Here is a 14,092-nt window from a genome sequence, read left to right on the forward strand (position 1 = left end):
CATAAGATGGGGCAAAACCTGAATCTTAAAAAAATATCTGCATTCAGAGGCCATATGCCCGTGGCTTTAAATTCATTCATTATATTTGAAGAATTCATTGCTAGTGGCAAAGAAGCCTTAACGATTCCAGTAATGTCATGAATGGTCACCGTTTTCCATGGGTTGTTACGCATTCACGCTGTCTGTGTTCGGCTTAAGTAATTCTTGAACGGACCATAAATTCCAACATCCAACGGAAAAGCAGATTATGAAGTGGGGGAAAACGATAGCATGATAACGCGACTTTCTTTCGCTTTTTCATGACTGTAATGCTTTCGTGTGAATGATAATTGTCGACTAATAAGAGGGCAGGTTCTTGCGCCGATGGTTTGACATCTTACAAAAATATCAGTATATCTGAGCCTTGGAAACAAACATAGGCAGAATGGAAAATCTTGAGGCATTAATAGCACATGCAAGAATTACGAGGATACCTCTTTCAGCAGAAGTAATAGCCTCTTCCATAAGATTTTTATACCTATCTGGTCCAGCTGATTCATTTTCACGCCACGATGAAGGTAATTTTTTCGCTTCAATAACTACAGCACACTGGTATGCAAGTACCCAGATATTTTAGCTTCTTCGTACTCTCGAAAAATCAATCTGGGTTTGAGAGTCAACTGATGGAATATTTGTTACTCTTTATTTTTTTCATATATCTATATAGCGATACATGACATAAATTGAAATCTTTTGCAGTTTTTCGTATACTACTGGTTATATTTTTCAAGATTTTGGCACATGCCAATTTGACTTTGGGTAGCACGTATAGTTTTTCTTTTGTAGTGTCTCATTCTGAAATAGATAGAATCAATGAAGTTCAACAAAATGTATTCGAAACATGAAAAGAAGAAATTTTAATTCGTCTCGCGTAATTTCATATAACTAATGAATAAATAAGGGGGGAGTTGTAACAAGTTACAACTAGCCCCGTAAAAGTGTTAAAACATACCCCACAGCCAGGTTTTTTGAAATAATCTCTATTAAAAAATCGCTTACTTGATGTGAAATTACGCAGTTGATTATAATCAAACTAAACAAATGCTAAATGTATTTGTATGAATCAACAATTGTTAAACAATTTGAAATCTACGCTAATCAATTTGGTATAAACAAAAAAAAATCCGTTGCCTGGTTTTATTGGAGCGCCTGCAGTACACCGCTTCCTGCGCCGTCCGGCGGGATACTGGCCGCGCTTATATGATACATTGCGTTATCAATAGTAGGTTGGATTGAAAATCAAACAAATATTCTTTTATGTAGGTTGAAAATGCTTGCTACTACTTGCCCCTGTTACTTGCCCTGTCCAGAGCTTGTTTCTGCAATTTTTCAGAAAGAATTAGGTCAATAATATCCACCTCGTAACCGTTGTTGACAGCAATATGTTGCATGCATTTCAGTTCTCTTTGAAAATTGCTTTCTGATTGTAGAATATTCAATAATCTGTGAACCATACTATTGAATGATTCTACTTTATGTTGATATGGGTGTATAGATGAATTGTGTATAATGATGTCCGTGTAAGATGGTTTGTGGAAAATTGCAAAATCATGTTCATTATTAATTCCAGAGATGGTCTAGTCTAAAAAAATCATAGAGTTATCCACTTCCTTCTCAGTCGTGAATTTAATCGAAGGATGGATGGAATTAACAAATTCGATAAACTTACCCAGCTGCCGGCCTGTACCAGTAAAACAGACTAAGATATTTTTCTGATTGATTCGGCCGTTACTTAATGAAGATCGATAGTAATTTCAAAAACTAAACCTCACGATTTGATCTCCAGCAAATCGAGAGGTGTAGTTTTCGAAAAGACTAAGAAGTACATCACAAAGTACATGAGTGATGACGTTTTCATCACTCATGTACTTTGGTGATCTGAGAACATTCAAGATGTTAGTTTATTCATATATTCCGAAATTTATAGTTTTTTCGATCCCTTTTAACTCTGTCATGTATCTTAATTGGTCCGTCTTTGCCATCTCATTATTACAAGAGCTAAAGGAACAAAATTCAAAAGCGTCTACAATGCGGCATTGGTGTGGTTTGCATCCTGCTTAGTTTGTTGATTCGTATCTTCAGCTACCAGACTATAGATGCATGTGTTACCATGGGTGCAGAGCCAGTTTATCATGTATTTCCGTAAGAGCGTCTGGACACTATCAATATTTCCTCCGCCTTTCCTTTTACTCTTTTCAGTTGTTGGTGCCGGGTCAGCCAGGGATCTAGTATCATATGTAACCTTTCTTGATGAATGTTTCTCTTCACCTCAAAGTTTCAGTCTCAAGCTCTTTGTCTTGGTATTTTTTGTGAATACTACTACGATCGATTTCTTTGGATTTACCTCCTTCCTCGGTCCATCTTGTTATGATATTCAGGCCTGCTGCATGCATTACCTCACTAAATTATTGCATTTGCCCTGGTATGGGATATCTTAGTCATCTGCATATCCTAGTACTTTATAACGATCGGGGCCCGAAAAAATAGTAACTGGTTCATTACCAGGTTCCATAACAGTGGGGATGAAACTCCTCCTCGAGGACAATTCCTTGTCATCCACGCCTCTACTGTTTCTTCCATAATGGTCTCTGTTTTTTTCTTAACCCGGCATAAAGCCGTTTCTGTTGACACACCTGAACTATACGCATCTTGGTGGTCCATACATATTATGACAAACAGCGGTCCGTTAGTCATTTAAGGGATTTAAGATGAAAACAAGTTGATCAGATTTTTAAAATGTTAATTTTGAAGAAAATAATAGATATTCGATTCCATTACATAAGTTTCGTTCAACTATTAAACAAATTCGTTGTGTGTCAATAATTAAGAATTATTTTATTTCTAACTTCAACGAGAAATGGGGTGTATCATTTAAACGATTAATTGCATGTCTCGATTTTTTTAATTGAATTCTTAAGAAGTGGCCATTACAAGACGCAGATATAAAAACAGTTCTATAAATTATATGGGTGTTTCAGGTTAGCGTGTTTTAGGTACCGCGTGTAACTGCAAAATGAGTACTTACTACATTTCTGTAATCAATCATTATTATTCAACATGATATAATATACCGTTTAACTATATGAAAGTGATAGAAAAATTAATGTTTCGGAACAGGTAAAACCAGATAATATATCGTAAATCTCGCAACAGGGTGATATATCTGAGAACATAAAATACACTCAAGGTGAGTGTTGTCTTTGTTAATGAGAGCTTTCTATCAATTTCTTGCTATCAAAATCTTTTTTTATGTTCTAAATTATTTATTACCCTCCCATAGGATATGTTTTTCTTCAATTCAAGTTCTATCAAGAGGTGCTAAAGGCGGAAACTCCTCGTATAGCTTTACCTCACTGTTACTCAAAACTAATTGTAGCATTTTATTGTTTACATTTAGTGTATTATTATATGACTGAAAATTGTGAGTATCCGTTAGACATGAAATATAATTAATTATTTCATTTCCGTGATGGAATCGAGAAGATGTTCCATTTATATCTGGTATATGATAATCACCTTGTTACGGGGGCAATTCCAATATGAACCCTCATCTACAATGAGATGAAAATGATTCTATAAATATCTGACATTATGCTGCATTATTGTTTCTTGACCAAAACCAGCCTGCTCACTCAGTGGTGTGGGCTGGGAACTCAAAAGAAAAGAAATGTTATATAAAATAAAGGGGCGCCACCCGTTTAATACGGTTTTGTGTCGCCAAGAAACTTACTTAAACGGGAAAGAAATATAATCGACAATTATAAATAACAACCGATCATAAATAATCAAAACTTAATGTCCAATAAAAAGAATTGATTTACTAGATATCCCTTAACCAATACAAGTTGATAACTATGGTTGATAACTGACAACATATCGTTCATATATGAATCTCCAAATATAGCTATAATTGGCTCACAAAATAAAACTATTATTATTATGACATAAGAAAATATGGTCTCATATATTCAGGTGATAATAAAATGTTTATAATTAAGGAAGAGCCTGCACTGGTATTTCTTGGTTTTTGCAGTATCGTAGCAGCAATCCCAGCGGTAGAAATTATAGATAAACAATGAAGAAATACTCGCTTACCGGACGTATCCTTCTTGCAATATTGTATAAAAAAAATAGACCAAATAGTCCTCACGAATACCGATCCTACGACAATACTTCGGATCTTAGCTTGGCGGGACTTGAGGACTTTTCCTATTTCACCCAGACAATCTATCGTCGAGCAATTAATCGAAAGTGATCTGTGGTGCATTCAAGGAAATGAAAAATCCAAAACTGGAACCCTAAAAATTATACCATTCGAATCTTAGCATATAACACAACAAGGGAGAAGAATAGTTATTTTCAATGTTTGTTTTTGCCTTACCTCAATATTAGAGGGTTCATTTACTCAGTAGTAGGTTTCCAAAAGAAAATGATAAGACACAAAATTTCCTTCAGTAGAGTTCAGTGCATAAATCCATAGAAGCAGAAGATTTCAGGATTGGTATCAATTGGAGCATCAAACTAATTCCTATATGACGATTTATATCTGCAATAATCCTCAAATCGACAAAACTTTATAACAATACCAAGTCGCTGATCTCCAGTACACTCGCTTACTGACTGAATGTCCTATTTTCACTGTGCACCGAGAATTCCAAAATTTGAGGGACGAATGATCAACAAACCTATTTGAAAAAACTTAATATTTGCTGGAAGGATTCGAGGAAACGAGAGACGACACTTGACCGTTTCTCTGTCTTTGTTGAATTCGCACCTTTCATTCGAAGGAATAGGGTAGGCGTAGCGCGGGCATAGATTGTATTCGATAGTTCGCACGGAGACCAATGAATAATATACCGGGAGATTTATAACTATATTTTTGAAAAAGAAATTATTGAATAATAGGGAAATTTCATTAACTTCAGTTACCAACGTTCGGAAATAAGTTGCTTGTTATTAGGAATTCAACTATAATAAGACTACTGGGAAAATGAACTGTAACAACCTATGAAAACTAGATATTTGTTTTGATCATGAACTAAGAGATATGTGTTGAGTTGAAAACGATTTTATTTCCTAATACGTTCACTTTTACAAATATACTTTCTGAGTTAGTTTGTGTTGTAATGAGGGAGCTTTCATAATTTTTTTTTACTGCAATCAGAACTCCTTCACCCCTGGTTTTATTAACCAGTATACTGGTTTGTAAATTTCTTTCTATTATCGAAAAGTTCCCCATCGCCTGTGTCGTCCGAAAGCCATGATTCCGTCAGGCAACATCCACTATTCCCACACTCGAATCCACGATGCCGGAAATTACTTTTCGACAACGTCTATTCAGGCGAATTTTCAAACAGCTCAATATCAACAAGGCATCTGGTCCTGATGAAGTGTCCGTCATCGTACTTAAAACGTGCACAAATGAACTCGCACTAGTATTTTGCAGACTTCAACCTGTCTTACAAGAAAGGGGTTTCTCCCTCTTATTAAAAGATTGCTCGCGTTCAGCCTATTCCCAAAAACGGCAAGAAAAAGCTTTCAAATAACTATAGACCAGTCGCTTTGCTATCAAAAATCATGGAGAAAGACGTAAACCATCATATCCTTAAATATTTAGATGGCTTTAATATTTTGAGCGATCATCAATATGGCTTTCGGAAACAAAGATCTACAGGCGACCTTCTATTGTATGTCAACCATATTTGGAATAATGCATTCGTGAAACATGAAGAGTCAAAAGCTGTTGCGCCTGATATTTCTAAGGCATTTGACCGTGTGTGGTATGAGAGTTTGCTGGCCAAACATTGATGCTATGACTTGTCGGATCATTTTTGTGAGCGGTTCATCAGCTTCCTGAAAGAACGTTCCCTGCAGGTGGCCGTCAATGAAAATCACTCGAATACTTTTACCATCAAAGCCGGTGATCCCCAGGAATCTATTTTGTCTCCAAAGCTTTTTTATTGTATATCAACGACTTATTGGAAAAAACAAGAATCCAATATATTAATTTGCTGACGACAGCACACCTGTCTCGTCATTCCATTTGGATTCCAGGATCACCAGCAGCATGAGATTGCATATCTTTATGAGGATCTAGAAGTGGTTTCGAATTGGGGTGTCACAAAAACCCAGGCATCGGTTTTCTCCAAAAAGTGAAATATATCCGAACCGAATATAATAATATCAGGTCACACAATTTCGATTTCTGCTTCGATAAGTTTGTTGGGGATTGAAATGGATACCAATATGTCTTGGCATAATCATGTCGCTGGAATTGCAAAGGCTGCTTCTCAAAAGCTTGGAATACTGTTCTGAACCAGAAAACTGTACACACCTTAGCAACTTTTGATGCTTTATAAAGCTCAAATCAGACCTTTGGTGTAATGTTCTCATGTATGGAGCTCCGCCCCTAAGCATGCCCTGAAGCTGCTGGATTCCATCCAGAAAAGAGCCATCCGCCTGACTGGAGACGCGAATATCACATGTAACCTTGATAGTCTGGAACATCAAAGAAAGGCACATGTAACCTTGATAGTCTGGAACATCAAAGAAAGGTTGGGGATTTGTGTTTCACGGGAAGTTTGAAGTGACGTGGCACATTTAATTCTACCAAGAGCGGTACATATCAGAAATATGCGACGGACTGTGACTGCTCATCATTTCGAGGTTCAACTCATCACACCTCGAACTTCAGTTTAAAAATTCTTCCTCATCAGCGATTCAAACCCAATTTGAATCACTACTTTCGCGCAGGCACCGCTCTTAGAGCGCCTTAAGGATTTTCCTGTAATGCTTGTGTTTTGTCCTTGAAAAAAAAATAATTATGTATCTATCTATCACGCCTAAACGACTAAACTTTACAGCTTATACATCAGAATAACATATAGGCTACAATGAAAAGAGAAATGAAAATTTCTATGATTTTACCACTTTTAATTGTAACTAACGTTACTGCAGTTTCGTCCTATATGAACATTCTCAAACTTATACAATAAACTAACAATGATTCATTACATTCGCCAATATATACCATTCAGGTACTTGCTTGAATACCTGAATTTACAGTTCACAATGCGGATGTGCCAATTTAAAAACCGGAGAGTAAATTAAATCGATTTGATCATTTAACAGGTTGCACCCGCAATGTTCATGCAGAATTTCCGTATCGTTTAGATTCGGAAACTTGTGGTTACATGCCAAGGAATGGTTCGAAAACGTCGAATAATTTTTTCCTAGTCTGAAGGACCTTTCATGTTCAGCATACCGTTTTTAGAAATTTCGTCCGCATTGTCCCACATAAACACTATTACACTCCGGACACTTAAGTTTATAAACTCCAGATTTTTCCAACTTGTCGACCTTATCTTTGGCATTGAAAAGGAAATGAGATAACCTGGCATGTGGTCTGAATGCTAATTCCACATTGTGGAAGTCTGAATGCTGAAGTCTGAAGGGTTGCAAACTCAATTATTTAAAATCCTTGGAAATTCACAAGCATAAACATTGCGGGTGCAACCTGTTAAATGATCAAATCGATTTAATTTACTCTCCGGTTTTTAAATTGGCACATCCGCATTGTGAACTGTAAATTGTAAATTCAGGTACTCAAGAAAGTACCTGAATGGTATGTATTGGCGAATGTAATGAATCATTGTTAGTTTATTGTAACTTATGTATAATGATAAAATAATGATAAAACAACGATAAAAATAGAATAAAAACAACAATAAAAATTAAATGGCGCTCCGGGGCGACTTCATTGATTTCAGTAGCGCATTTGCTTTTTCAGCTGCAGGAAAACCCGGAAAAACCTGCAGCACCACATTATCTGAAGATCTTGATCTAACAATGTCCTCTCTCTTATGAAACAAAATGTAGGGTGTCTCCAGAGAAATTCAATGCATCGCCAGAACACTTCGTGACACGACTATCGTCAAACTTAAACCAGTCCGTTTCTTCTTTGACCAAGGCGTAATAATGACCAAATTCAACGCCAGAACCACAGTGAACAATGACTGCATGAATATTATAATAGTGGTCTGCTAGGTTGAAATGTTCATCTATTTCGAACCTTCCAAAGAGTTTCTTGCTTCCGTTAGAGGTTAAGTCTTGTTTGAAAATCATCAGTGTTATTATTAGATTGACTAGTGCATCAGCTATACTTGTTTCCTTATAACAGTCAATTAGTTTGGTGCATGTTTGACAATACAGTCGATCATCACCTGTTAAAAATTCCATTTTCAGATGATTTAACAATAAGCTTTGCACGGACTGGTTATTAGTCATATTAGGAAAAACTAGATGAAGTTCCAGAAATTCACATAAGTTTTCGGTACTTCTTGAACATTTACCACAAAGTAAACAAGTGAGGATTTTTCCAGCAAAAGATTTATAAACACAAGACGAGATGGGCTGTACGGAATCATTCAGTCTAGAGCGGTCAGGAGTATTGATTTTGCTATTGTTTTGCTCACGAAGAGTATTCAACAAGAACCCCAAGAATTCGGAACAATCCTCTTGTTGTCCTAACGAGTATCTAGTGGACTTCAAAGACTCCAGGAAATCGGTTGGAGGGAAAGATGATACCTTCTTACCGAAACTGCAGCTGCATGAACAGGTGTTTGAGTTTGATGAATAAGTAGGAAACATTCCCGTTCTCGTTCATCATTAAAACTTCGTTCTTGAAATTCTTCGTCATGAACAACACTTGTAAAATACTATTCATGTAGCAAGTGTTTCCTAAATTATCCAATCCAATTTTCTTCTCTAGATTTTCAGGACAACTATCTACTGATTCGTAAGGAAGAACATGTTTCACATAATCTCCATAAGAACCATTTCTCAAGCTGCGATCGATACTTCCAAGTGAAGAAGGGTTCCGTAGAGGGATCTATTCGGCTCTTGCTTCATGAAGCTCTTCCACTGAAAGAGAACCAGTTCTACGAGGACCGCAAACCATTTTTTGGGGGCAAGAATGACCTGAGTCCACTGACCGCACTGAAAAAGAAGAAGGTGGATCAATCACTTGTGAATTAACCTTGATAGGAGACTGATGAATATCCACATATCTCGGCTTGTTTCGAAGAGGTTTCAGTTCCGTACTGAAATTAGGGCAATGCATGATCTCATCAAAATTATGTGAAGGAGGAATAGTTTGAGAATGTCCATATAGGACGAAACTGCAATAACGTTAGTTACAATTAAAACTGGTAAAAAACATAGAATTTTCCATTTCTCTTTTCATTATGATCTCCTACCACGTAGTAACGGCTACATCCATCAATTTATATAGGCTACAATTTACAAAGGTTTATTTTTGTAATATTGGTCATAATAAACGATCAGTTTATTTAAGTAAGTCGGAAAAAGTCTTGCTCCCTGAAGGTTATCTTGGCGTGTGCTGCCTATATCGTTGGAGTTACATGAAGATAATGTACCTTAAGATTGTTGAATAGTTCTGAATAAAAGTCCCCGATAGCATATATTATCTACCTCTTATGCCAATATATGCAAAATACTGAGCCATAAAGACAATTCAATTGGATACTTTTCTTACAATGCACATTTTAGAATATCTCTCAAATTCTTATAAAAATTGATACAATTGTCACTTTAAATAATTAATATAGATAAACTTTGTCTTTCACACTAGGTAATTTGGACGAATTGATAAGATTATTTGTTATGCACTGTTTAGAACCTTTGGTGTGGTAATGAATATTACTGGAGTTTTATCCCAACAGCAAACCGTATGTTAATACCTCGACAGGTGTTTCGATCATCTTCAAGAGAAATAATAAACTTAACATACCAACAATGTTATCCGTATTTATACCATAGATATCTCTTCTAGGTACCTGCATCTTCAGTGTTTCAAATTAAATTTTGGTCGGTCGGTAGAGGGCATACGATGTGGGTGCTTTGTTCACTCAGTCAATCGGCCGATGTGTGAGTCGATGTTTCAAGCCCCAGGATGAACGCTCGATTTTCACTTATTAGCGTCCGACCCGTGTTAGGAATCACACGTTTAAAGGTAAGACCTCGTTAGTCCCCCGCTTGCACAAGTTTCGACTTGTGAGGGCTGTCGTTCGTAGGGCTGCGATAGCTGGTTAATGGAAAAAACATATTTTAATTTTTTTTTTATTTCACAATGTTGCCTCATCTACTAGTGTCCTTGTGTAAAAGTCAGGTAAATCTGATAATTAAAATATTATTTCAACAATCTATATAGTAAACTATTAGGTATTGTTCCACCATCATTATTCATAATATTATTATGTTTACTTCTTTCTACACTATCGTAAGCATCTGGATGCCTGTTGTTGTGAACTTGTATAACTAATCTCAATGAACTAAAGTCTATGGAATGGTTTTGTTGCAACATGTGATGGGCGACTGCTGAATTTTCTGGTCTTCCATATTTTAGGTGTGCTAAGTGGTCCTTATATCTTATTTCAATGGATACTTTTGTCTGTCTATAATATTTTGCATCGCATTCAATTTTGTAAATTCCAGACCACCAATAGGTGGTTCCACTTAAGTATCGCTTGCGTTTACGCAGTTATTTTTATCAAGTATTTTTCTTGGTTATTCACATTTTGTCTTCAATCGAGGATCACCTGCCCGGTACTGACGATGCCCAATAGGCTGAAACAGCTGTCTACCGGTGACTTAAATTGAAATCAATATGGGAATGATACTTATCTATTAATCTTTTGATTTTCATGGAATTATTTTCCAGCAGATTGACTGCATTAACCTGTCTCGATTTCATATCATTTCTAGAAACATGTGGATTCGTTTTCCGATGGCATTCCAGATCAGCTTCCCAAATTTCTGCTACAGCAGTTGTCGGTTGATTGGTCAAACCACCAAAACTGATAAAAACTTGCCGAGTTGACTTGGATGTCACACCAATAGGTGGTACCACTTATTTCTGCCTCGCGTTCACGCAGTCACTTTTATGAAGTGCTATTCTTGGTTCTCTACATTTTGTCTTCAATCGAGGACCATCTGTCCGGTACTGACGATGCCCAATAGGCTGAAACAGCTGTCTACCGGTGGCTCTTACATTGAAATCAATGTGGGAATGATCAGACTAGTACTTACCTATTTATCTTTTGATTTTCATGGAATTAATTTCCACCAGCTTGACTGCATTAACCTTTCTCGATTTCATATCATTTCTAGAAACATGTGGATTTGTTGTGTATTCATCTGCTCAAGAGAAGATTAATACAACTAGTAAGTTGATTGAAGAAAAATCGAAATGAAAAACGGCAGAAATTGTTGGGATCGATATGATGACTATCTGCTATCTGAAAATATTAAGCATGTCATTTCACTTTGTTAAGGAGTTTTGCGGTTCCGCTAAAAACGCACTGAGAAAATTGTTTTACAAATTTACTGAAGCAAATAAAATAGAAAATAGGTTATGAATATGAATAACCATTATTGATGGAATTGAAAATTTTTGTTTTGTTATTAATGACGAAGGTTTATTACATTAGAATAAACGTCATTAATCAACTAACAATTTTATTCTGGAAGTTATTCACTAGAAATTGTGTACATTTACCCCACCTGACTCTGCAAATGAATGTTTTTGTTACATTGATTCAACTGTTGCCATAATGACAAATTATGATAGAGAATATAAGTAGTAGTAAAGACACCACAAAGTTCAAATTCTAAAAATTAATGAAAAACATAATCTCCAATCATTTTATTGTCTCTGAATTTTCGAAAAAAATATATATATTTCCTTTAGGCTTACTCTTTGTTTGATGGCATGAGTGTAGTTACAATTATGAAATGTGTTGACTGGATTGGTGAACCAATAGCGGAAATTATAAATTATTATTTCACTGAAGGTCATTTTTCTTCAAAACTAAAAATAGTGGGAGTTCTTCCAATTCATAAAAAAGGTGATCCTACTCAACCTATCAATTTCAGATAAATATCGAATTTACCTGTGTTTTAAAAAATCCTGAAAGAAGCAATCTTCAATAACTTCAATGATTTTTTCAAAGTTTCGAGCCCAAAACTGTTTGGATTTAAGAAAGGTATATCAACATCAGACGCCAATCAATCCTTACCCAAATTTATTTAAATAATTTTCGAAAACAAGGAACAATGTGTTGAAAAATTTACAAATCTAACGGCTGTAGGTATTTCACTGTGTTGATCAAGGAACACTCTCACATAAAATGAGTTATTATGGTATATGTGGAAAGTAGTGATAGTCGTACATAAATAGTCGATAGTAAAAATGAACAATATTAACAGTTTCAAATTAGAAGAGGTGTTAAACAGGGATCTTTCTCGGGGCCGTTGCTTTTCTTGTTCAACAATAATGATATACTCGTGAACATAACTTATAAAAGCACCTCAGCAGGGCCGTAGCGAAAAGAAAAACCAGGGGGGGAATTCAAATTTTCCCAACCCCACCAGCAAAATTTCACAACTTTTGAAAAACTGAAAGACAAGAGATTAGTTACTACTATAATATATTAATTTTCTTACTTAGCTATCCAAAGATTGGCTGAATGCTTATGCCCGTTAGGGTATGTACAAACAAAAATAAATTTTGGTGATTATAAAATTTATAATGGGAATTATTCTACTTTGGACCAAGGTCCTTGGTCTTCCACCATATCCACCATCTATAGGAAAATTGAATACAAATGAAAGGAAACAACACTTAGATAATATTGTGCTTATTGTTTTCTACTATTATTTTTTTCTATCATCACGGCCCGAAATTTTCCAACTTTTCCAAGTCGAAAAAACAGCGAAATTTTGTAAAATTGTAACTTTAAAATTTGTGGACTGTTTTCTTACTTGGGAAAAATTAAAGTTTTTTGAAGATTTCAAACAACTCAGAATTCTCTTCAAGTTATGCATGTTGGGAAATCCCAACCTTCTCCTGGTTCTTTCCCTTTTCTTATTACCTCTCCTTTTATTCATTTTTTTACTATTATTTTTTTCAATCTTCATGGCCCAAAATTTTCCAACTTTTTCCCAAGTCGAAAAAGCAGGGAAGAGGCTCCCCCCACCCCCCCCCATGGCGACGGCTCTGCACCTCAGTTCTATTTATTGATGATACAACAATCGGTGTAAAAGTTCTGAACCAAGCTGAATCCTAGTTCGAACGCAATGATCTGTTTCTTGTTGAGTGCAAAACTGTATTCTGGAACTCTATACTAATGTATGAACAACGATAGCAGACTATGGCACCGTCAAATTTCCCGGAGTGTGGATAGATATTCATTTGAGTTGGTCAAAACATATATATGTTTCATGCGGAAAATTAGCAATGACCGTTTTTGCTGTAAAAAATAAGAGATGCAGTTTTCTAATAAGCAGCCCTCACTACCTGTTACTGTGTGTTTCACAAACATATTTTTCATGGAGTATTGTCCTGGGATGATTCAGCTCATATCCATTATTGAAAATATTTATTCTTCAAAAGGCAGTACTAAGAAGCATTATAAAAGCTAAGCGGGACTCAAGCTGCAAACCAATTGTCCCAACCCTAAAAAATAATGACCTTATATACAGTCACTGTACATCAGAAATCATCAGAGAGAATGTGGACGAATTTACAGCAGTGTGAGCATAATTATACCAGAACCAAAAACAACCTACTTGTTCCATACACAAGACGACTAAAAAAAACAAGCAAGATAAATATAACAACTTGCCATCTCAATTCCGCAACTTACTGTTTACCCTTTGCGGATTTTTACATCCGCATCTATAATTGCGAATTAATCGCAAAATTTTCGACTTCTGTAAATTGATTCGAATCTGAACCCCACAAACAACTAAGAAAGTAACTAGGACAAGAGTGGCGTATGCTCGTGCGCTTTTTCATATTGCTATCTACTTTCGCTAATTTTCCAATAGAAAGAGTATATTGGTGACGAGATCCTACATACTCATTTGAATTCAAGATTCATTTATTTATGAACTTTAAAATAATAACTTTTAAAATAGCAATAACAGCATTTGAGCTGTTATATACTGATACAATTATAACAGATGTCTT

At 35.7% G+C, this 14,092-nt stretch overlaps 1 long non-coding RNA gene across 1 annotated transcript; it reads right to left on the reverse strand.

Moving 5' to 3' along the window:
- Positions 1 to 3,837: 3,837 nt before the first annotated feature.
- On the reverse strand, positions 3,838 to 5,420 carry LOC141486728 (uncharacterized). The gene is made up of 2 exons (XR_012468010.1): positions 4,421 to 5,420; positions 3,838 to 4,337 (listed from the first exon to the last, which is right to left on the reverse strand). It is a non-coding gene; the product is annotated as an uncharacterized lncRNA (long non-coding RNA).
- Between the last annotated feature and the right edge of the window lie 8,672 nt (positions 5,421 to 14,092).

Source organism: Leptinotarsa decemlineata, unplaced genomic scaffold (genome assembly GCF_025532065.1).
Source record: "Leptinotarsa decemlineata unplaced genomic scaffold, Ldec_3_MD MMD2_tig00026369_RagTag_RagTag, whole genome shotgun sequence".
NCBI lineage: Eukaryota > Metazoa > Arthropoda > Insecta > Coleoptera > Chrysomelidae > Leptinotarsa > Leptinotarsa decemlineata.